Source organism: Rutilus rutilus, assembly GCF_951802725.1.
Source record: "Rutilus rutilus genome assembly, chromosome: 11".
Classification (NCBI taxonomy): domain Eukaryota; kingdom Metazoa; phylum Chordata; class Actinopteri; order Cypriniformes; family Leuciscidae; genus Rutilus; species Rutilus rutilus.
Genome location: NC_140216.1, coordinates 22,625,950 through 22,651,597, shown reverse-complemented (window position 1 = coordinate 22,651,597; position 25,648 = coordinate 22,625,950). Strand labels below are relative to the sequence as shown.

Below are 25,648 nucleotides of genomic sequence, written 5' to 3'. Positions count from 1 at the left end.
GGATTTCAATATGTTGGCTCTCTCAAGCCAACTTAATAAGTTTAAATAGGATTTCAATATGTTGGCTCTCTCAAGCCAACTTAATAATAAGTTTAAATAGGATTTCAGTAAGTTGGCTTTCTCAAGCCAACTTAATAAGTTTAAGTACAATATCAGTAAGTTGGCTTTCTCAAGCCAACTTAATAATAAGTTTAAATAGGATTTCAGTAAGTTGGCTCTCTCAAGCCAACTTAATAAGTTTAAGTACAATATCAGTAAGTTGGCTTTCTCAAGCCAACTTAATAATAAGTATGGAGAATAACAATAGTGTTGCTTTGAAAAGCACCACTAATAAGTTTAAATAGGATTTCAATATGTTGGCTCTCTCAAGCCAACTTAATAAGTATGAGCAATAACAATAGTGATGCCTTGCTTTCAGCAAGCACCACTAATAATAAGTATGAGCAATAACAATAGTGTTGCTTTGAAAAGCACCACTAATAAGTATGAGCAATAACAATAGTGATGCCTTGCTTTCAGCAAGCACCACTAATAAGTATGGAGGATAACAATAGTGATGCCTTGCTTTCAGCAAGCACCACTAATAAGAAGAAGAATAATAATAAGTATGAGCAATAACAATAGTGATGCCTTGCTTTCAGCAAGCACCACTAATAATAAGTATGAGCAATAACAATAGTGATGCCTTGCTTTCAGCAAGCACCACTAATAAGTATGAGCAATAACAATAGTGATGCCTTGCTTTCAGCAAGCACCACTAATAATAAGAAGATATAATAATAAGTATGAGCAATAACAATAGTGATGCCTTGCTTTCAGCAAGCACCACTAATAAGTATGAGCAATAACAATAGTGTTGCTTTGAAAAGCACCACTAATAAGTATGAGCAATAACAATAGTGATGCCTTGCTTTCAGCAAGCACCACTAATAAGTATGGAGGATAACAATAGTGATGCCTTGCTTTCAGCAAGCACCACTAATAAGAAGAATAATAATAAGTATGAGCAATAACAATAGTGATGCCTTGCTTTCAGCAAGCACCACTAATAATAAGTATGAGCAATAACAATAGTGATGCCTTGCTTTCAGCAAGCACCACTAATAAGTATGAGCAATAACAATAGTGATGCCTTGCTTTCAGCAAGCACCACTAATAAGTATGAGCAATAACAATAGTGTTGCTTTGAAAAGCACCACTAATAAGTTTAAGTACAATATCAGTAAGTTGGCTTTCTCAAGCCAACTTAATAAGTTTAAGTACAATATCAGTAAGTTGGCTTTCTCAAGCCAACTTAATAAGTGTTGGCTGCAGACTAATAACAAACACATAAATGCATTACATTACAAGTTTATGTAGGATATGTTAATTATGACCGCCGCTAGCGTAGCTAGTGAAAGCGGTCATATAGGGATTGTCAAAGTTTTTTTTTGTCATCTACTGAATTTTTCGTCAACGATACCAGGGACACCGAAATACCGGGGAACATGAAATTTGGTGGGCATGTAGCCCCACTAGACTTTTACGGAAAAATTTCGTTTGGTCCCCGGGGGCCACTCCCCCCCCCGCGCTGGGCCCCCCCAAACCCAAAAAATGCAGTTTTTCCTAAATAACTACCTGAACCGTGGCACCGAGGATGAAGAAATTTTTATGGTATGTTGGTCTTAAGGGCCCACATCAACCTAGCCCATAATCGATTGTCAAAGTTTTTTTTTTTTTTTTTGTCATCTACTGAATTTTTTCGTCAACGATACCAGGGACACCGAAACACCGGGAACATGAAATTTGGTGGGCATGTAGCCCCACTAGACTTTTACGGAAAAATTTCATTTGGTCCCCGGGGGCCACTCCCCCCCCCCCCCGCACTGGGCCCCCCCAAACCCAAAAAATGCAGTTTTTCCTAAATAACTACCTGAACCGTGGCACCGAGGATGAAGAAATTGTTATGGTATGTTGCTCTTAAGGGCCCACATCAACCTAGCCCATAATCACTCATTTGTGATTTGCGCCCCTCCCATAAAAAATGAAAATGCAATATTATTCTGCTTTAATCGCCCCTATCTTCAGTTGAGATGTTCAGAACTGCACCATATTTCATGTGTATGATTAACTTGACATCCTCTGGGGGTATGCTAAGTTTCGTAGAATTTCATCCATGGGGGGGTATAAAATAAATTCATTTATGTGCACATTTAGTGACTGTACACTCATCGGCCTGTAGATGGTGGTGTTGAGCGAAGGGTTGCTGGTTTAGGATGATACTGTCACTAAGGTTGCCAACTGTCCCGAATTAGGCGGGACGTCCCGTATTTTGGGCCTAATTTATTTGTCCCGTGCGTGCGTGACCTCCCGTGTCCCGTTTTTTGACAAGCTGATAAACCACTGACTGATACAACAGCAACAGCAGCAGTGCTGACCACGACACTTGAGAATGATCACCGACACCTGTCATCATCCAATCACAGCTTTTTTTAATCACTGTTTTGAGACAAATCATTGTTTGATTTGCGAACATCCTCTGCCGTCTGGTCGCTTCCGCTTCAAGCCGGACTCGTCTCGCGCTAACGGTAATTTCCTTTCACTGTCCACGTTTTGATTTCGGCTAATCAATTTTGGCGAATGCAAACAACGTGATTATTGTTCATGAGTCTAACATCCAGCCACGCAAGAAAACATGTAATCTACCTGAGGGAATAATATGCTCAAAAAACATTTCTGATTATTATTAATGGTTTAAAGCTTTTAGAAAGTACATAGAAAGCTTTTGTAACATTATCTTAACTGTCACTTTTGATTAATGTAATGCATCCTTGCTGAATAAAAGTAGGCAATTACTTTCTTTATTTTTTTTCCCAAAAAATAATCTTACTAACCCCATGAACTGTAAGCCTAGTGTATAATGTTAAAAAAGCTTTCTATTTTAGATAAATGCTGTTATTTTGAACTATGGTTTGTTTGTAATGTGACTTTTTTCATGTATGACATTAAAATTATTTTTAGAATTAAATACATAAATAGGTATGTGTTTATGTCTGATAACCTTTTAAACACAAACTTAACTGCAGACACTGAAATGACGTACACTGTGTGATACAGTACAAATATTTTGAGTGTCCCTCATTTTCCTATAAATAACCACGATTGTCCCGCATTTTCCTTTTCTGAAGTTGGCAACCCTAACTGTCACACACACACATGCAGGAATACAAACAAACGCAAGCATGCACACACACTGACATCCACACGCACAGACACACACCCATACACACACATACAAATCCACATGCACAGACACACACACACAAACACACATGTACGCACGCATACATACACGCACAGACACACACACACACACAGACACACACATACACACAGACAGACATGCACATACTACTACTTTTTTTAGGTATACATAAACACGCAATACAGCCAAATTGCTCCACGTCATTTATTTTTGTGGAAAGCCAGTGCAGGCCTGAGCGGCGGTCATATTTTGTACCGCCATGCGGTACATCTAGTTAATTAAATTAAGACAAGGCACATTTTGTAAAACAGATGTACAATAAGTGATCTCTGACGGATCCGTGAGCGTCATGTTTCCCGCCGGCGGCCGAACCACATGCTGACGGCGGACCGTCACCGGGCGACCCGATGAAGGAGCCGGGACAGTGTGCACCTATCGCCGGGATTATAATCATCCGGTCTATAGTGAATGCTACACACTACCGCGTTATTCAAAGCAGAAGCAGAAGTGGAGTACCGTCTCTTACCCTGCACAAAACGCAGTTCATTACAGGCACGGAAGATCGCACCGTCCTTTTTCTTATTCAGAAACCTGTGGACTCGGTGTCCTGACAGGCCATAATTGACAATCATTTACCACGACGATGATTAATTGAAATACAATAAGCACCGAAAACACACTGAATCATGACCGCTCCAACTGAATAACCTACTCCACACTGAGCGAACGCAGAGCCGGCAAACGACTCCCTCTGGTGACGTCATATGATGGGATGGTGAAAAAAAAAGTGGTTTTCAACACAGTCAAGGAAACTGTCACGTTTTCTATTAAATTTGTGCCCTTATGTCTTGCAAAACAATTTTTAATCCTGCATTTACTTTTCATATGGTATTTTCACACAAGGTTATATTAATTTTGAAAAAAGAAAAAAACCTGCAACATGCCCTTTAAACAAGTGCTTCGACACTGTTCACGCTGAGGACGTTCTCCAAAGCGCCAGCAGATGCAGTGTAGAGTTCCCATTTGAAAGGGAAACACGTTATACAAATAGCATTGGTGCCAATGTTCTACAATTTACTTAGTCTTGCAATGTCACTGAATTAAATAAAAAAGTATGTTTGAATTTAGTTTGAGCTACAGCAATAGTGGATTATCAAATGTATAGCTCCCATCACTGTTGTGCCTGAACGCGTTCATTGAACGATAGTTCATGAACTCGTTCATATTTTGGGCGAACGTGAACTGAACGTACTGAATTACTGCCTAATGAATGTTACTGTGAACTCATTCATTCTCGTGTCTGTGAACGGCACGCTCTCTCAGTTTAACTTCGTTCAATAGGGTGTCAGATTTCTATAGAGCCTTCCATGCAAAAACCCGGCTAAAACACACCTTAAACGGGGCCTTAATATGTAGTGGAAAAAACACCCAATCTGGCAACACCAGCCACCAGTGTCGCACCGCCACATGCGTCATCAACACAAAAAGAAGCATGGAGGCGACAGCAGCATGTAGGCGACAAAGCAGCAAGGAGGCGTCGAATGATCATTTAAACAAGTTTTATGACAATTTCTGTGCAAACTTTGCCCGCCAGCTTTCAAAAAGAAAATCCGCACTTCAGCCACATTCACAGCAAACCTGATAATAATATATAATAATAAATAATAATAATAATTCCTCATTAAAAAAGACCATTCAAGCAGCACGTTTTTCCTCATGTTTTTGAGAATATACTGTAGGGGTGAAAGCTGCAGCTGCTACTAGTGTGGACTGAATGGACAGCAACAAAGCGTTAAAGCAGGGGTGGGGAACCTTTTTCCTATCAAGGGCCATTTACAATTTTTTAACATCCTTTAAGGGCCATTGTAATGTTGAATGAGCAGGGGCGTTTCTAGGTTTTTTAAAAACATCAGGGGCTGAGCCCGAAACATCAGGGGCTGGGGGTGGGTAATAAGATAACATGATTCGATACAGAGAATAATGTATATTTTAGGCCTATATGCAGGGGGGCAGACTGGTTAAAAAATTCAGTCCTGGCACTGTCGCCACACCAGCCCATATTACCACACAGACACACACATTCAAATGTGAGGTAGTTAGGGGGGTTGGGGGGCATGCTCCCCCGAGAAAATTTTGATTTCTTGGACCTACATATGTGCATTTTAAGGTGTTTGAAGGCCAACATTTTTTGATAACAATAGCTTTAAAAGCTTGTCAGTGGGCAGTGGCATAAATTATTTGTCAAGATAACAGATTCTTAAACATGAGAATGAGGATAAATGTTGAAATGAATCCACACTACAAAATGGAAATGCAAAATGTTTCTGCTTATTGTTGACAATACACAATCACATATTCCAAACAGGAATGGCCTTAAATGAGAAATCTTTCAAGGATTATTTTGCATAGATGTAAACTTTTTAGCATTAAAGATTGGTTTCAGCAACTTGTTTCTTTCTTGAGTTAATGTTTTTGGCACTATTAAATCAGCTCAATTAAATTTCAATTGTTCACTCATAAAGACAGTCACTTGTCACCACCTACTGGCTTAATGATGCAAATTGCACAAACACAGACAAGCGGAGTGATACAAACTGTGAAAAGGCTGATGCTGGTGAAATATTCGAACACATTCGAGGACCTTATATAGGCTACATATCAGAGTTAAATAGGAATACATTGTAATAATGTTAATCAAGCAGACGACTGCGCAGCAATATAAGCTCATTATACAAAGGAAATAATACAGATCTAGACAAATTGGGTTGCTTATAGTTAAAATCGTCATGAACGATCATTTAGGCTAGATGTAGGCCTATTTTTCACATTTTTGGTCACAAAATATTTAGTCAGTTTTGATGACTTTGCAATATTGATAAAATGTTTGAATATTAATAATGAAAATTGAGTAGGGCTACGCCAAAATGTGTAACATTTATGTAGCCTACAAAGGAATACAAAAGCCCCGACATAGAGTTTTGACGCAGCTTTAATCTCCCTTTTGGTTATTTCAATACTTAATTGACGACAGAACACGACGTTACATGCTAGTAGTTTATTTTGCGTGATACAGGGCGTGCCGCATTTGCGCGTGATTGAAGAGTGCGCGCCGCGAGCAAACGGCTGGCACGACGTAAGTAAGTTAGTTTTTTGCTGCTTCCGGTTTCATATTTGTCAGTCAACTTTTCCAAATACATTCGGGGCTGAAGCCCCGGCAAAATCGGCTGACGCCGAGTCCATGCCTGGTCCTCCGCTGTCTTCGTTCCGATCCTTTTATGCGCCCCGAAGCTGATGATCAGTGAGAAACTTGAAACCGGTGCGGCGCGCGCGCCCCCGAAGCTCATCCGTGAGAAACTTGAAACCAGTGCGTCGCGCATAACACTCGCGCTACTGGCCTCGCCCTGCTCTCACGGCTCGTGGACTCGTGCTGCTTGCCTATTTTGTGTTTTCTATCACAGGAAAAGTAATTGCTGAGATTTTTGTTTCTGAAGTTTTTTTTTTTTTTTTGGGAGGAATTGACTCGCGGGCCGCATCAAACTGTTTTGCGGGCCGGTTGTTCCCCACCCCTGCGTTAAAGCAACAATGGGGAAATGCTGTCCCCTCAATGCTAATGTAAACCCTGGTTGGATATGGATTCAGTGTTAAAACTGATAAAATAATTGCTGTCTGTGGTTCTATATGGGCTGTGGCAATAATTTTGAAAAATAATAGCTCGCAGCAACATAAGGAAAAAAAGAACTATGAACTAGTTTATGTTTGGAACTGTGAACTTAGTTCAAAATTTGGAAGTATGAACTATGAACTGAACTAGTTCATTTTAAAATTTGTGAACTGAACTTTGAAATAGTTCATGTAGAAAGTGAACTCTCCCAACACTGGCTCCTATGCTGTAATCCTTTATTCACAGCTGATATAGAGGTGATCAATTCCATAAAGTCTACTATAAATAATTTGTCTATACAGTACAGACCTATTCAGTCTATCTATCTATTTCCTTATACAGCCTTCTAGGGTCATAGTGCTGGAGCCTATCCCAGTTTCTTTAGGCCAGAAGCAGGGGAAAGCACCCTGGACAGATGGCCAGTCCATTACAGGGCTCTCACACACACACACACAATCACACACAGGTAATTTTGACTCTGAAATTCACCTAACCTGCATGAATTTGGACTGTGGGGGATACCGGAGTACCCGGTGGAAACCCACGCTGACACAGGGAGAATATGCAAACTCCACAGAGCGACAATCAAATACAATTTGTTATAAAAACATCATCAATCTTCCATTAAACTTGTGATATCTGTACTACACTTCAGACTGACACAGCTTTGGAAAGTCCCTGACATGTAAATACTAGATGTAGGGGAGTGTTGACTGATTGACAGCCACTCTAGATAGTGCATGATTTTATTGACAGTGAGTGTGTGCTCCATGTGGAGATTGCTGGCAGTGGCAGTGTGTGTAAATATAGCATTGGTTCAGTTTGAGGTGACTCAGATTGACATGACTGCTCAATTAGCTCTGAGGAGTTATTCGGCAGCAGTGCATTGTGGGCAATCATGGTTTGTATTCACATCTTTTAATGACAGACTACAGTCGTCATGTTGCTTGGTTTGGCTTTTGTTGTAAGATCACAAGCACGTATAATAACTTAATTCCCAGAAAAATGCACTGTTTGGGCTAGAATTTCGAGATGGTCCTCACTGCAGAATACGAAATCCAGGGGGAGGAGTTGGATCCAGATCCAACTCCTCCCACCTTACATATACCTAAACCTACCCATCTCCACCCCCTGATCCCTAAACCCACCCCTAAACCTACCAATCTCCACCCCTTATATCTGGATCCAACTCTGCCCCCTGGATCTCGTGTACTGCAGTGAGGTGCTACTGAGAATTTCAGTATTTTTTTGTTATTATTTATCATCATTAAATTTTGATTTTGATTTTTTTTAAATATAAATCCGTAAAAAAAAAAAAAAAATCTACTTACTGGAGATTATCCCTGAACACATTATTTACAGTCAGTATTGTGCTTTGAGACAGGTTTTTCTTTACTGTAAAATCTCTGATCATGAAATATTTTTCCCCAATACAGAGTAGTTGCATCGCAACAATTCAATAAAAGCAAAATTTAGGTAGAATTTTATTGCATTATGAGGTATTTGATTTGGCGAAAAGTGTTGGGAACATGTCCCACTCGTCCCACATGCCTACATACTCTACTAACGAACTTTTTCTTGTATTTGCAATTTAGTATTACTGTTTTACTGTTTAGTATTATTGTTTTTAAGATATGTTCAGAGATTGTGTAATACAAATTTTTTTTTTTTTTTAATTTATACAATACATAATTACTATATGGAAACTATGAAGGGAACGGGTCCGTTAAAATGGTATTTTTTGTTTATGTAATTTTACAAATATACTAATACAAATCACTTTACCAATACTACAGATACAGATATTGGAGTGTGTGACACACTGTGGTTATGGTGATGGAGAGAAATGCTGAAGCTGAACCAGTCAGCACGGATTTGAATCTGGAAAAAGAGCTCAGTGCTGAAACGTCACAGAACACTGGAGTGATGTGTGATGGTTCTACAGTCAGAAAAGAGAGACTCACACACACACACACACACACACACACACACACAGGTGACACAGGCAAATGCTGCTGGTTCAAGAATAAAAACATTGGTAGGTAACTGTAGTTTGCTAATTCTAGAGGCAGGTCGAAACCTGGATATGGATAGTTCTAAAAGGATTTATTCTGCTTCAATCTGGTATGTTAAAAGCATATAAAAACAAAGTCACACAGGGACGGACTGACAATCTGTGCGTTCTGGAAAAGTCCAGAACGGCCGTCCAACCGAGGGCCGTCGGCAAACACAAAAAAAAAGTCTAATAAAGCAATATGAACAGCCAACAGCAGGGGCACTAATACGATCACTTATACGCTACATGTAAAAAAAAAAAAAAAACTGAGGAATTAGAGTTGGCCTACTAGCCACTGACAGAAAGTCAGTAAGGCTTACCTATACTGCACTTTTAAATTTGCTTACATTATATTTGAATAGTTAAGTTATAGTATAGCAGTGGTCTCCATCGTGGTGCCTGTGAGTTGCCAGCTAAACACATTCTATAAATAGCCCCAACTTGCCAATAGCGATCCACTGTAAATCGGGGCTCCAGACTTCGACTAATGGTATCATTTTGTGACCTTTTCAACTAAACTTTTCAATTTGCACTTTTGCCTCTACAAAATTACCCAACTATCTTTGATAGTTTGCATCATTTGCGTTGCGTATGAGAAACATCAAATGGCAAACGCTCAAAAAGCGGAACAAAACTTGTTTGATCTGAGCAGCGCAGAGCATTATCAGCTCGGCCCAAATAACAGCGATCGCGGACAAAACAGCTGTGCGGGCTGATCTCGATCACGCGAACATTACACAGAGCTGCACGATCCAATGAGAAGCAGTTCAATTCATCTATCTTATAAACCCACAGATGACTATGTGATTTAAGCTTGTTAAAAGCTAGATGAAACAGCGCTGATATTCTCAACATATTGACGAAAAAAAAAAACAGGCGATTCATTGTTCCTAGAACGAACCAGTTAGAAGACATTTCACTCCACAACTTATGAATTAACTGTAGTAGCCTAAAACAAACTTGTTTGGCAGAAATGTGCCTGTATATATTCATATTAAAAATGCTGTTATATTAATATAGTTATGTATAAATGTATTAAATGTAATGCAGTAATGTTTTTGTTTAGAAGTTATGGCAGTTTATTTATTTATTTTTGCATTTATATTTATACTAAATGTTTGGGATACTGTTTTTGATAACACATACAATAGGTTTATAGAAAATCAACAAAAAACAATTATTTTTCAGGAATTGTTGATTTTTTTTTTTTTTTTAAAGGCTTGTAAGTCTGAACCAGAATATCAAGATATTTTATTATTTCGCATATGATGTTAAAAAGTAAAAAAGCACCACCATGTTATATGTATAATAAATATTTGAGTACAACAAACAAAAATCCCTTCTAGATTATTTTATCCCTTGAGGTAGGGGATAAAAAGGTACACAAAAAGGTTGGAGACCCCTGGTATATAGTAATTATATGTTTTATAATTACAATTTTGTGTAATTTGGGGTTTCTGTAGCCAGTGACATTTCATTATTTGTATTTTATTGCATTGTACATTTTTTTGTCTATTTGAAAGCTGAGGCTTCATTAATAAACACAACCCCAATTTATCATCATTGGTTTTGAGATGTTACTTGCTGTGAATACCTTGTCTGATAGGCTACAGTATTGTGGCATAGTATCAGGACATCCTGGCTAGTGTCTGTCGCACACGGCTAGAGGTGAATGGCCAGATGATGGGCCTATTTGGAAGTCCAGGGCTGTTTTTTAGCCCCAGTCTGTCCCTGCACAGTAATGTGACCAAATGATGACAAATAAATGCCACAGTAGCTCGGCACTAAGCCTTTTTCTTTTCTTGCGCATGACAGAGAACTCTGACAACCACACATAATTAACAGAACTCAGTAATACAGTTATGCAAGCTCACAGAATGAGACACAGCTACATTGACCTTGTAAAACCATGCAAAATTGCAATGGAAGCCCAAACATCTGTTTTGTTTTGTCTTGTATGTTAAATACTTAAATTTAACCAATTACATCAATCAATTACAATCCTAAGACAAGCTACGGGCCATTTATGAATTATTTTATTGCTTTTTTCGCATTAGAAAAATCAAGACTTAACATTGGTTATTTTACTAGCATGAAAAACTAAATAAATTATTCAAATTAGGATAAAATTATATACAGAAAGCAAGTGAAGAACATTCCCCATCACTGAAGTGATTCAAGACTTCAAGCTCACCGAATGAGTTCTCACAAAAACTCCCATTTTATATTTTATTATAAATATTCGCTGAAGCTGTCTAGACTGCAAAAAATTTATATTTGTTTACATCGTATCTGTACTTTGTTGTTTACGATGAGAGAATACAGAATTCAGTCAGTGAGCTTGCATACTGAACAAAACTATTTCTTCATTAAATCTAAATGGCTCTGATTAGTCATTTTATTCATACACTCTACTGAATTGTGAGTGATTGCTTATAATGCTCAACTCTGCAAAAATATGTGTAAAAAGAATGCAATGTGAGCACAGATCTAAATGTAATGCCGCAATCTACACTTGTCCTTTATTTTCACATCTCACTTTAATCGCAACAGTAGTACTAAATTTAGTTGAAGTGTACAGGGCCATTTTTTGCCCCCTTACCTGGAACTTTGCCCCCTTACTCCATTAATTTCTGACCCTGTACTGCTGCATATATGTATTTGTTTATTCAAAATCTTGACTTTTAAAGATTTGGGAAATGACTTGGGAAGTAATTTCTTTTGGCACAATTTTTTCTGTTATTTTGTATTTATAAAAGCTAAAGATATATCTTTTCTTATGTCCCTTGCCTCAAAATGACTACATGTATTAAAAAAGCACAAATATGATACTCTTAGAAAGGGCCAGTGGTAATGTTTGCCTGAACAGCAGCTAGGAGTGTTTAAACATGGCTTTAATCTGGATCAGGGCTAATTATCCTCGCTCTCAGCCTGAGAGAAGTTCTTCATTATTACACACGGTTCCCGACATGCTTTTATTAGGCAACAGAAAAGAAGCAGCACTGCCTCAGGATTAGGTTAAAGCTCCAATTATGTTGTAAAATATTCAAATCTCATCCTTCAGTGATTGAGGAGTTCACAGGCGGGTGAAAGAGATAGCTGCGCTTCCACCCTATAATGAATAATGCTTTATGGACAGTGATGGTTATGAGAAATGACACTGGAAGCTTTAAAGATAAAATAAAACAGCTCTGATATGTGGCCTTCGGTTCAAGGAGGTGGCTTTAAAATGACTGAATATTAGCTGCATAGGCACGATGTGCTCTTTTACATTATTCTGAGCCACTTTCATATTTGCTGCCTGCACTGTTTGTGTGATTGATGCCATTGCATTCATTCTAACATTGGCAGCTTTTTTTCTAATGTCGCAAGTTGTTTAATTTGTTAAGATAAATGTTGCTAAATGAAATTAAAATTCCCTGGGCACTTTCTTGTTTGGCTCTATTGAATTATGACCATGTGGAGATTGGAAGGGAAATCAAACAGCATTGTCTTTACCCTGGGGAGGAAGAAGACAAGTAGGTTTAATATTGAAGCCTGGCCGCTTGTCTTTCTGTGGTTAGTTTGTCAATCATCGTGAGGTCTCAGTGAAATGTGCCACGAATCTCTTGAATCTCTCTCTGATTTAATGTCAGCTGTGATATGCTTCTCTCTTAAGCAGAGATCATATTTACTGATCTGAGCCTGAGACAATAGATTGCCTGCCCAGCATCCACGCAGAGTGTCTCATAAGCCTGCGGGTTCAGTTCTCACTCTATAGCGGAGCACAGTAAACCATTCTTTTTGATGAATAAGGCTAGTGACAGAAACAACCTGGGGCCAGCATGAATGAACCTGCAGGTTTTGTTTTTGGGATATCTAACTAGTTTAGGTCCAATTTATCATGGCATATGGTCATCATTTTGATTATGTTTTGATTCAGTTTGAAAATCAAAACAAAAAAATGGCATTCAAAATTTAAGCCTAAAAAGATGAAGCCTCTTTTAGGACTATTAAGAAAATTACACAGACTTCTCATTACTGTAATACTTGTAAGTAGTAATAACATTGTAATAATTATGTTTAAGTGCTCATAAAGAATAAAAGAACACTGTTCCTTTCTTCTTCTGTTGATCTGTATATGTTACTGCTATGTGAACATGGGCTGTCTGGAGTGGTAGGATTGCTGATCTGGAACAGATGGGCTGTTTAATGTAAACTCTTGGAAAACAAACACATTAGCATCAGCTGCTCTCAAAGCAGACACTCCACAGAGTCATGTCTCTGCTCTTTTGAGGAATGTTACAGAACTTGCCTTTAACCCTCTTGTACTGTTCATTTGGGGTTCACACTTATCAGGTTTATCTGTCATAAATGGCAACAAAAACAAAAACAAAAAAAAAAAATTTGAAAAAATAATGAAATTATTAATTATATTTTTCTTTCTTTTGAGGGCATTTCATGTTACTAAACAATATTTATCAATATATGTATATATTTACCATTTATTTGCATAAAAACTATTTCCAATATTATTTTGCATTAAAAAAAACATTAAACATTAATGTTTACATTTCAGTTAAAACTAGAGCAAATGTATTTAAAATCCAATTAAGTGTGGCAGATTAGCACCTTCTGGTAAATGCTGACCAATATTTAATTATATTTCTTTTTACTGAAAATGATATAATTCAATAAAACAAACAAAATGTAATGTATGTCATATGACATAGCTATGCATGATTGAATACACTCAGATAGTGAACATATCTACATTTTCATTCAAACAATTAAATAAAGCATTAATTAAATAATTATATTTTATTTACTGACAACAATGAGAAATATTAATAAATTAGTAAAAGAATGAATGAAAGTCACCATCACACAATAAACAAATGCATATACAAGACAACACATGAAACAAAGCTTTATTCAAACTACAATCATGTATGTAAGCTACAGGTGCTGAACCCCACATCCTTCTGCCATCTCAACACAGCGCTTCCCATTCTGCGGCTTTAATCTGATGACCGCCAGAGGTGAGCCGTGCCTTCGTGCCTGAGGTTGTTGCGTGATGTGTTGTGCTTCACAATCTGAGGCAATAAGGGCAGGTGGGGTGATGGAGGGACTCGTAAGGGCAGGTGGAGTGATGGAGGGTCTTATGAGGGCAGATGGAGTGATGGAGGGTCTCATCCATGGCACCATCTCCAGGATTTAGCTCTGTGCTCTTCATCCTCAGTGCTCACACCAGCCTGCTGACATTTCAGATCCTACAAAATGCACAAACATAACACAAAAGCAGTCATTTTAACCAGACAAGACTAACATTACCTCTGTGATTTATGAGCTCAACACTACATTTACATGTTGAGGTTGTTTTAACTTTTTATCCAACATGTTCCTCAATTTATCAACAGTAATGGACAAATAAAATAGATAACTTATGTCTAGTTACTTTATAGATTTGTTCTACATAATAGCACACATTCATCACTCAGATGTCTATGGCGCTTTTCCACTGCATGGTACGGTACGGCTCGGTTCGGTACGGCACGCTTTGGCGCTTTTCCACTGCATGGTACGGTACGGCTCGGTTCAGTACGGCTCACTTATGACGCATTTCCACTGCATGGTACGGTACGGTACGGCTCGCTTCGGCTCGCTTTATTGGCGCTTTTCCACTGCATGGTACGGTACGGCTCGGTTCGGTACGGCACGCTTTGGCGCTTTTCCACTGCATGGTACGGTACGGCTCGGTTCGGTACGGCACGCTTATGGCGCATTTCCACTGCATGGTACGGTACGGTACGGCTCGCTTCGGCTCGCTTTAAATGGTACCACCTCTGTTGAGGTTCCAAGCGTACCGTACCGGTACTAAAATGTGACGTGAAAACACTGAAGATCACTGATTGGTCAGACAGAATCGTCACTACCAGTGTCATTGTATTTGCGACACGAGACCATGCACGAGACAAACCCGCTAGATTTAAATAGCCAGTAGACAACAGCCAACGCTGTAGTGTCTTGCAGTTAAAAAGTTTCTTGTAAACTGTTTCTTGCAGTCAGGGGCGGCGCCGGATAATTTTTAACGCATGTGCTGAGGGCACACACACACATATGTGTGTGTGTGTATATATATATATATATATATATATATATATATATATATATATTATTATTATTATTATTAATAAATGAGCAAAACTTGGCCACAAAATATTTAATATTCAATTATTTTAATGATCACAATTAAAGTTTTAATTTTATTAAATTGAACAAGCGCAAAATTCAGCATTCAATCAAATATTCAAAAAGACTTAATAATAATGTTATTTCTCTCTATAGGCGCGTTTACTACGAATATGGCGATCGTCGAATATGGCGATCGTTCATCTTTGCCAGACACTGACAGAAAACACTATTTTATAAATAAAAATCAGTGCACGCGTCCCCGGATTTACAAACGCACATCTTGCTTGTTGCACGCACATTATGTCGAAATAACGAGATATTGTGTTGAAATAACATTATTATTATTAAGTCTTTTTGAATATTTGATTGAATGCTGAATTTTGCGCTTGTTCAATTTAATAAAATTATACGCCTATATATAGCCTATATATACATACTATTAATAAATGAGCAAAACTTGGCCACAAATTATTTAATATTCAATTATTTTAATGATCACAATTAAAGTTTTAATTTTATTAAAACGCGTGCACTGATTTTTATTTATAAAATAGTGTTTTCTGTCAGTGTCTGTGCATGGCAAAGATGAAGTTGACGATCGCCATATTCGTAGTAAACGCGCCTATAGAGAGAAATGCACATAATGGATTACATAAGAGAGTAGCCTATTTCTTTTTGTTTTGAATTATTTCGTTTAAAGACATTTCAAGCTTTGTGTATTTGAGGATGAGATGCGCTCCAGTTAACGTACAATGCAAGTGACCGCTCGAGCGCCTCAATGATTAAATTGTCTATTTTGCATCTTATTCAATCCAGGCAATTGTTTGATGAAAAAATTATTAAAATTAAGATACAATTTATACAAAACGAAATTCACTTTAAAGAAAACAAAGTGAACAAAACTTAATGAAGTGGTCAAAATTATGTCTGACTCGCTCCATGTCTCTCTACTCGTCTCGTGCTGTTCACTTTTCATAATCAACATAGGCAGATGGAAAAAAATAACATAACATTAACATTAAATGCGCTTTTTTAATGGCAGTAATTTAAAACAGTACATTAGGCCTAGACTCTCTATTTGTAAAGATTGCTGCACATTCATTTAATTCTGAATTTTGCACACACAAGTTGAAAGGCATTTGTTCAAATCAAGTTCACGGATAATTGTGCGTGCATTTATTAATCATTATGATACTAAAATCATAACAAAGTAGGCTATGCTATGTACAAAAAATCAGATGAGCCCAGAATATGAACGCAACGTTTAATTACACGTTAAGAATTTTCCTTCCATATAGTAAACCATTATAAGAACGTTTAATTTAATTTAAAAACATCCACATGCCGAGAATCAAGAGCACCATCCACTGTGTTGTGCGTTTGAAATGTGGCGCGTTTACGATGATGTCATGGCAGTAGAGGCGGCAACTATAACGATCAGTCCCACCCATTTTGAAGCGGTACTAACTGCAATGGAAAAGCAACCGAGCTAAAGCGAACCGAACCGTGCCGTACCGAGTCGAGTCGTACCACGCAGTGGAAAAGCGAAGCGAGCCGAACCGTTCCGCGCCGAGTCGAACCGTACCGAGACGAACCGTGCCGTACCATGCAGTGGAAAAGCGCTAAATGGTAGGCTACCACCTCTGTTGAGGTTCCAAGCGTACCGTACCGATACTAAAATGTGACGTGGAAACACTGCAGATCACTGATTGGTCAGACAGAATCATCACTACCAGCGTCATTGTATTTACAACAGGAGACACTAAACCCGCTAGATTTAAATAGCCAGTAGACAACAGCCAACGCTGTAGCGCCTGTTTTAAAAGTATTTGCTTAAAAAAAATAGTATAAACTTAAATAAAAAAAATGGCTGAATCGTGGTCATTGGACGAGGTGCAGACGTTCTGCAACGTGCAGACGTTGGTTGCCGAGGAGCGGATGGGGAAACCCGAATGAAAAATTCGCATTTAATATGATGATGTCATGGCAGTAGAGACGGCAACTATAACGATCAGTCCCACCCACTTTGAAGCGGTACTACTGCAGTGGAAAAGCAACCGAGCTAAAGCGAACCGAACCGTGCCGTACCGAGCCGAGTCGTACCACACAGTGGAAAAGCGAAGCGAGCCGAACCGTTCCGTGCCGAGTCGAGCCGAACCGAGCCGTACCATGCAGTGGAAAAGCGCCATATTTCATGTTGTGATGTGCTCTTCTGCAATACTTAGGCTACTTTAGATTTTTCTGTCAGATGTAAATAGACATTTAAAATTAGCATCTTTAAGATGTATATGGTTTATGTAAATCCACGTTAGAGACGTAACTTCCCAGCAAACATTGGTCCGACGGCAACGTCGTGTCCCTGGCCAAAAATAGTCGCGGTATGACGGCATAAATCGGTAAAAATATGTAACACAGAACATTTCCTAAAAATGCATTCAGATACATGTGTGCATGTCTACAGTTATCTGAGGTTGCATGTATAATTGTTATTTTGACTTTTAGCTACGTGTAGTTCAATATATACCATGTTGTGTTTCGGGTGAGAGAGGACGTCACCATGGCGACGTCTTTTACACGTGCATTTATAGTCCATCATGACCCTCTATGAAATCAATTGTGATAAAGCTGTGCTTAATCCTTGCGTGGTTAATACTGCAATAATTCATTAAATTTTTTATTAAATTAAAGTTTTAATAAGTTGTGTGAATACGTCCACTGACGTCCTTTACACGTCTATAGTATCGGGTGAGAGGACGTCACCTGGCGACGTCTTTTACACGTGCATTTATAGTCCATCATGACCCTCCATCATGGAATCCTTGTGAAATATGCAAAAGCTGTGCTTAATCCTTGCATGGTTAATACTGCAAAAATTCATTTAATTGCCCAAGTAGTTTTTAAGAGGTTGTGAAGACGTCCACTGACGTCCTTTACACGACAAGGCTGTGAATACACGTCCACTGTCCTTTACACATCTAGTCAAGCAAGACAGAAAAAAAAAACCCAGGAATTATCTTTATGAAATACACGAATTGTATACAAAGTAAATATATTTACTTTATCTTGTTTAAATAAATTATAATCACACAGTTCCCAGTGTGGTTAAGTGAATGCAAAGCCTCTGCATTTTAGTCATTATTTCAACCTGTAGCCTACCTGATACGTTGTGTTTTTTTGTGTGTTTTTTATGGAATGTATGCATGTAAAACAGAAATATATCTGGTCACCATTTATGTCTGAGTTGGATGTAATTGCCAAAACTGTGCTGCCAAGATGTAACAAAAGATCTCCCGACATTACCAAATCCCGCGATAGGTTAGATTATCTCACGAGATGTTAACGCGTTTTCCCCATAGACTCACTCCGGAACACTGAAGTTTGAACAACCACGAAGAGAGGAGGAATTGAGGCCCATATTATTAAAAATCTACTGTTGGGTACGTACATTTTGTATTATTAGATTCACGTGCTAGAGTTTTACTTGTTTGACATGAATGAACCGAAAGAAATGATGCCCCACATTGTCAACTGAAATTGGCTAACTGAGTTTGGCTAAAATTAGCTAGTAGGCTAAAAGTTGCTTTGAACTTATACAACGGTATACCATAGTATAAAGTATGTTTAATGATACAGTCAAAGTTATTACTGTAAATTATTAATGTAGCCTTTTGAGAGTTTCTTTCAGAAAGTAAATTATCTGAAGTAGAATGAAATGTTTAGCTGGATTTGAACATGTATGTTTTCAGTAACTGCTTTAAATTTTTTGTAATTTTAGAATTGCCAAACATGTCTATTCAGGGGACATCACAGCCCACCTGTCTTTATCAGAAATGTCCTGTTCACTTTCTCACTGTTACACACCTAGTTAAGGGTCTTTCTCAAGGGCACCACAGTGGTATTGAAGAGGCAGGGGACAAATGCTGTTTTGAATTTAGCTGAAGACCATACAAATATTTTGAAAATAAGTGCATGTCATTTACCTCAAATTTTTAATTTTCATTTATTTTAAAAAGAAATATATTCTCTTCCCTTAGATGCTGTGAAGAGGTGGAGCCCACATGCTACAGACACTGAAATTGATGCAGCAATGGCAGAACACCTGAAACACACTCCAGGAAGAGCTGGGGGTGGTGGATACAAAAAATGAGCCAAACAATGTGTTTAAGGGATAGTTCACCCAAAAATGAAAATTGTCATCATTTACTCAACCTCATGTTTCAAACCTGTATACCTTTCTATGCTAAACACAAAGATGTTTAGAAGAATGTTTGTAACCAAGCAGATGTCGCTTCCCATTTATAATCATTTTTTCTCCAACAATGGTAGTCAGTGGATGCTCTATTTGCTTGGTTACAAACATTCTTCAAAATATCTTCTTTTGTGTTCAGCAGAAGAAAGAAACTCATACAGGTTTGGAATTTGGTGAGTAAATTACATAATTTTCATTTTTTGGTGAACTATCTTTATATAATAATTCAGTATTTTGCAATTGGTATTTTAGTTTGGTTAACAAATCGAGAGCTTAGAATTATAAGGTTCTATCTCCGTTTATTGTAGTTTATTGAGCATCAAAGTTTTTAAACTCGGTTTATGTTTTGTGAGATGGAACCTTTTATTTTATTAATAACTACTAACAATTTTTTTTTTTTTTACAAAAATAACACCACACAGGCATTAATAAACACCTAATGGATCAGATTGTCAAAAACTCAATTTCAACCAAAAGTGGAGATAGAACCTTAAAATTCTAAGCTCACGAAATGTTAAACATTGAAAAAAATAAAGAGAAATTTTGGCTGTTCAATATCAATAAAATGTTGTGCTTAATCAGAACATGCTTCTTTTTTGCTTATGTCCACAAATAATGTGTTATTGTTTTTGATGTACACGTGATTAAAACGTTTTATTGACGTTCAGGTCTGACTGGACCAATTTTGGACCTTTTTAGAACCTTTGTCAAGATGTGTAGGCTAAACCTCAAGACTTGATTGTCTTTCACGATGTTACACAATAGGTGTGTGATTATTTTATATGCAGGCTTATATATACACTTAAATTATGCAGCAACACATTTAAACACATATGACGACGCATTTAGACGTCCAGGGACGCGCAGAAGAGACGTGGAATTCACGGCCAGAAAAGACGTGGAATTCACGGCCAGAAATGACGTCGGTTCAACTTCCATTTTGGAACTATTTTTCAACCATGACGGGACGTCTCGGACGGACGTCTTTTCAACGGTCATTAAACGTCCAAATGTTTGCTGGGTTACGTGTCCTTACTGGAGCTCCCCTGTTAGCTAACGTTATACATAATAAAACGTGTTTTTACAGCAAAATCATACTACACTGTGTAACGTCTTTACACCTTCAACAATTCAACAGTTTACTCTACAGTAGTTCAACACATGCGATTTTAACACAAGGAACCGTGTTTACTCACATTTGAAAGCACCCGCGTCGCTGATCTCTGCGATGTTTGATAATGACGTATCCTCTCGCGTGGCCTCCTGGGATAGAAGAATATCCATCGGTTGAGCACTCGAAAATCTGGGGCCCGTTCTTCGTACGTTGCTTAAAACATCCGAGATCAAATGAGACATCCAAGATAATATCATTGTGCTAATCATGATCTGGCTAACTCGGTTCTTCGAACACACTTGCCGGATATGATTAGTATAGCTGGATTGAGTCATCTGAGATAATTGCGCGTTCATGCGCTGGTTAAAAGGGGATATGTATCGATAGTAGAAACATTGATCAGCAACGCTGCTATTGGCTGCTCAGCGTGGGCGTGGCCAAAGAGTGCGCACAGTTTTTCTCCTCAGCAGAGCAAGAACTAATAGTCAAAGTTTATTCGGAATTTTAATGTTTAATTAAAACGCCAGGGAACACCTCAAAGTCTGCAAAAGCCAGGAGAGAGGGCTGGCAAAAAGTAGCAGACAATTTAAATCCGTTAGAAGTGGCCATGTTAGATGTTTTTATCACTTAAAGGTGCATTGCGCGAGAGTCTGAGTTTTCGCAGAACTACGCCCCCTCTGGCGGCAAGCGAAACTGCAACCAGAGGTGTGCACGCTCACGGACCACACGCACACGCACGCTTGCACGAGCTCGAGCTGGTCATAACCCAAGGAGCATCAGCCGCACAAATCTTTTGTTTACAATCATAATGTCTTCAGAGGTAATAAAGTTTTAAATCTGCAAGTAATTTAAAATATGTGAAAGGAAAGGCAATTGAGTAAATAACACACTTATGTGTGAGGGAAAAAATGGGGGTAGTAGAAAACTTCGTTTTTTATTCCCATCTATCTCCATGTTGAACTGTGTTATGTGTTTACTGTATCCACTTATGACTATTATTATGGAAACACGTTCATGAACAATATAAGTTATAACTTTGTAAAAGCTCAAAATTGTAATCATGATACCATACCATACACAGTCGGTCAACAAAGTACACCCAAATGTCTCAAGGTAATAAACAATCAAGTGGCACTATGACGTTACCATAAAAGCCAAACAGGCTAATCCGCCGAAGATTTGCGGGGGTTTAGCCTGTTTTATTGATCAGCTAAGTAGCATATTCCAATAGCAATACATCGTAATTAAGCAGTAATTTGCTCAAAATTTGTGTCTAAGTATCTAACTTATATATCAGCATTTTATATCACAATCATTCTGAACCTGATCACTGACAATGGTAAGTTAGTAAAACCTATTCCGATTGTACATTTATCTAGCTTACGCTAAAGCATTACACATTTTATGGATCGTCATTTATTGTCATTATTGGCCGTATCAGACATTAGAGAATGGGATATATCTTACCTTTTTATCAAGAAAAAAGCCAACTGAGGATCCCGTTTGAGCCCTAGAGCAGACCGGAGATCTCTCCATTTGTTGAAAGCCTTCCCTATGTTTACTCTCGTCTTACCCCGACGCCTGTCTGACTCCAATTTGGACCTTTTGGTTGCACTAGACAAAAGTTCTCTTTTTTTTTTTATCTTACGTGGAGTTTGCGTTGGTGTTTGAAATGAACTACAAGCCGGTCTCTTAGAATCCATTTTCTACGGAGAATGGCGGCGTCGGCGCATACACAAACCTGCCAGACATATGAGCATGCCGTGAACGCGCATGACGTCACGCCCAGTCTCAGATTCCGACCCGAATCCCTCTTATTTATTTTACTGTACAGGATTATAGAGGCAATCGCAGTGATCAGAGAAGGGCTCATTCAGCCCATCAGGCAATTGTTTAAGCATGTATGGGTTAGAAAACGGGTATTTTTAACATGAAAAGTTGCGCAATGCACCTTTAATAGCCTATATTTTTGTATTTTAATAATTGCATAAATACTTTGTTCATTGTAATGTCAGAGTCACCACACTAGAACATGGGAACTAATAAAAGTGAAGTACAAAAATATTCTACATAATGGTAATTTTTTGTTATATAGTCTCTTTTATAAAAGGCACTGTTAAATAAATGGTTGTCTGATTATAAAAGCAACCAAGAAAAAGGCTGAGAAAAGAAAAGATCTTACTCTCCTACACTGTAAAATAATTTTTGCTGCATTAAATTAAGGCCGTATAGTCATTTCAACTGTTAAATCTTGAGTGATGAATTGCTTTGACTTGTGAAAGTGAAAACTGATAAACTTATGTTAATGTAAAAATATTAACACTTGTATCTGTTCCCAAGAAAGTGGTGGCTGAAATATGTGCAGTAAGTGGACATTTTCTAACTTTCCAAAATAAATAAAGTATAAGACTTTGTAATGTCCATTTGTTTCCATTGCACTGGACAGTGAATAAACCCTCTCAGATAACTGTCATATGAAGGAACTAGCCTACCTGCAAGTGCATAAATAACTTTACTTCATTTATACTTGTATGCTTTATGGCTGCAATAAAAGTTGCAGGATTCCACATCTACAGAAAGGCCTACAGAAGAGTCTGCACAGACAGAGGAGACATAGGCCTACAGGTGGCCAGTGTATAGCCAACTTTTCCTTTTTATTTGTTGCATGAGGCATGTGTCTAATATCTCTTGTTGCAGGCACTTGACCACTGGCTTTTCTTTACAAAGAACAATTGAAATAAAACTCAAGGAACTAAGCATAATTGTATTTTATTAAACATTTAATGAAAAGTGTGTTTTTTTGGCAATGTTGTGTAATATGGCACATGCAACAATGTCACAGGCCCTGTCAGGTGTGCAACCCTCAGACTTTTCAGACACTGAAATCTTCCCTTTAGTTAGCCAAAGTTAATTTCATTGTGTGCCCTTGTCCTGGCTAGAGCTGCATTGTAACTGGTTTGGGTCAGGGAATGGGCTCATAAAACACCTGTCTGCAGGCAGGAACATGTCATAATCACCTATGAAAAAATGCAGTTCTGTTAGGATCAGCATAAGTGTATGTAATACAGTGAGCTTGATATTTAATTGTGGAACTTTCCTTACCACTTTCAAATAATGTGCATAAATGTGAATCTCTGAAAATTCTTAAGTCATGCACAGATCCTGGCCATTTTGCTTTCACATTTGTGATATGGAAGATTTTAGTCAATTGCCTTTTTTTTTTTTTTTATATATAATATTACTAATCTGGAATATTAAGAATCACAATAGTAACTGGGCTGCACATTTACATTGTGAACCCTCTTTTTGTTCACATAATCCCCTTCATTGAGGCCTTGATGGCAGTCTATAGCCTATAGTCTACCAATCACGTTAGTGAAGCCTGAGTGACATATACTGTAATCGGCATGGTCATGATTGCATGATCTTCATAAAAAATTATGATAGCCTAAAAAAAAAAGAAAAAGAAAAAAGGCTTTAAAAAAAATGCTTTACAACATTGTGTCTTCAGTGGCTTGGAAATGCCACAAAAAAACCTAAAACTGTTTTTTAAACCTAAAAGCGCCAGGTAAACTCCGAATGACACGACAGACAGCACTTTCCATCAAGTTCTCCGCATCTCCAATAGTATAAAGGAAAGAGCCACTCGCAAATAATCTTAGGGCAATGCAAACAGTTTGTGCTGTAGCCTAGTTAAAGCCCGACTCTGACAAGTCGAAAATAAATGTGCGTTTCCAACAAATTAATAATGTAAACGACAATCTCACGAGTCACGAGAAAAAATCTATATCTCAGAAAGTGCACTATCGCGCTGCGCTGGACTTCCCGTATCAGCTCCGCTTATGAAGCCGGGATCTAATCCTGATAACATGAAATAAGCCTGCTCCCGAGCAGGTTTAAGATTGCGCACCTGTTGCTATGACAGCAAGTCCAGGATGAGCGTCGAAGAACCAAACAATCCAAGATCATGCCAAATCCCCAACAATCAAATCCAGCTAACTGAGTTAGCGACGTACGAAGAACGGGCCCCTGGGCTGAAGCAGTAAGCCATCCGGGAACTTCTCGCCTACTCTTTTATGAATACTGATGTTTCGAACGTACTGCTTCCTTCACGTACTGTTTTCGCCTACTATATAGTAGGAAAGTAGGCATATTCGAACCGACGCAAGGCCAAGATGGCGACGGCCGGCTCCGCCCACTTTAGGCTTCAAAAATGCTCTTCAGAAACCTACGGGTGACGTCACGGACACTACGTCCATATTCTTTTACAGTCGATAGCTGTGTCCCAAAGTGAAGGCTGCGTCCTTCGAAGGCCGTATTTGAAGGCCGGATGGCCGTATTTGAAGGCCGATTGCGTCACCGCGGCGCGACGAAGGACGTCCCAATTCAAAGGCTGCATCCTTGGAAGGACGCATTTGAAGGCCGATTGCGTCACCGCGGCTCGATGAAGGCTGTCCCAAATCAATTCTCCATCCTTCGAAGGCCGTATTCGAAGGCCGGTTGCGTCATCGCGCCGCGACAAAGGCTTCCCTGATTCAAAAGCGACGCCAAATGCACCCTTCGTTTCCCCGTGAAAAGAAGGATACATAAATGGACACTTAGCGGCCTATTTTACCCCATAATTCATTGCGCGCCGTTGACGACAGCATTTATTTATTTATTTTTAAAGGCGGCCGAGACTAGAGATCGGTGGTGGACAGCAAATTCACATTTAAATGTAAGTATTATGTTTTCATTTACTCAAATAGCTAGCGAAACCAGAGTTAAATTTTCTTATAAACTTCTTCTTAACTCCTTCGTCACCATTGCGTGGCTTCATTTGTCAGGTAGTTTTAGGCAAAACTTGTGGTAATAACGTTATTAGTTTAACAACCTATTTGTAATATTTGCACTTGTGTTTTATAAGAAATTTCACTCACCCAATAAAGCCCAAAACAATAAGAAAAGCAGTAGATAAGGCAATGGGGTTTCACTTTTATGTGTGTTTGTAGTGCTGTCATGCAAGCTATGTGGTTTTAACCAAATTTTAGTATACAGAAATATGTTTTCTTAAGTATTTTGTATGCATGTCTTGATGTGTCATATTTTGCAGTGTTAACAATGCACTTAAGATTGCTCATCTGTGTTAAGTACCCTTTTCTGCTTTTTTA

General features: G+C 38.4%; 1 protein-coding gene and 1 long non-coding RNA gene across 2 annotated transcripts in view; both read left to right on the top strand.

Annotated features, from left to right (window-relative positions):
* LOC311299308 (retinoic acid receptor beta-like) overlaps positions 1–25,648 on the top strand; it is a gene marked incomplete at its 3' end in the record, with an annotated part of 380,652 nt that overhangs the window by 322,258 nt on the left and 32,746 nt on the right. The window lies entirely within an intron of this gene.
* Positions 18,465–19,968, top strand: LOC311300221. The gene is made up of 2 exons (XR_014629241.1): positions 18,465–18,572; positions 19,170–19,968. It is a non-coding gene; the product is annotated as an uncharacterized lncRNA (long non-coding RNA).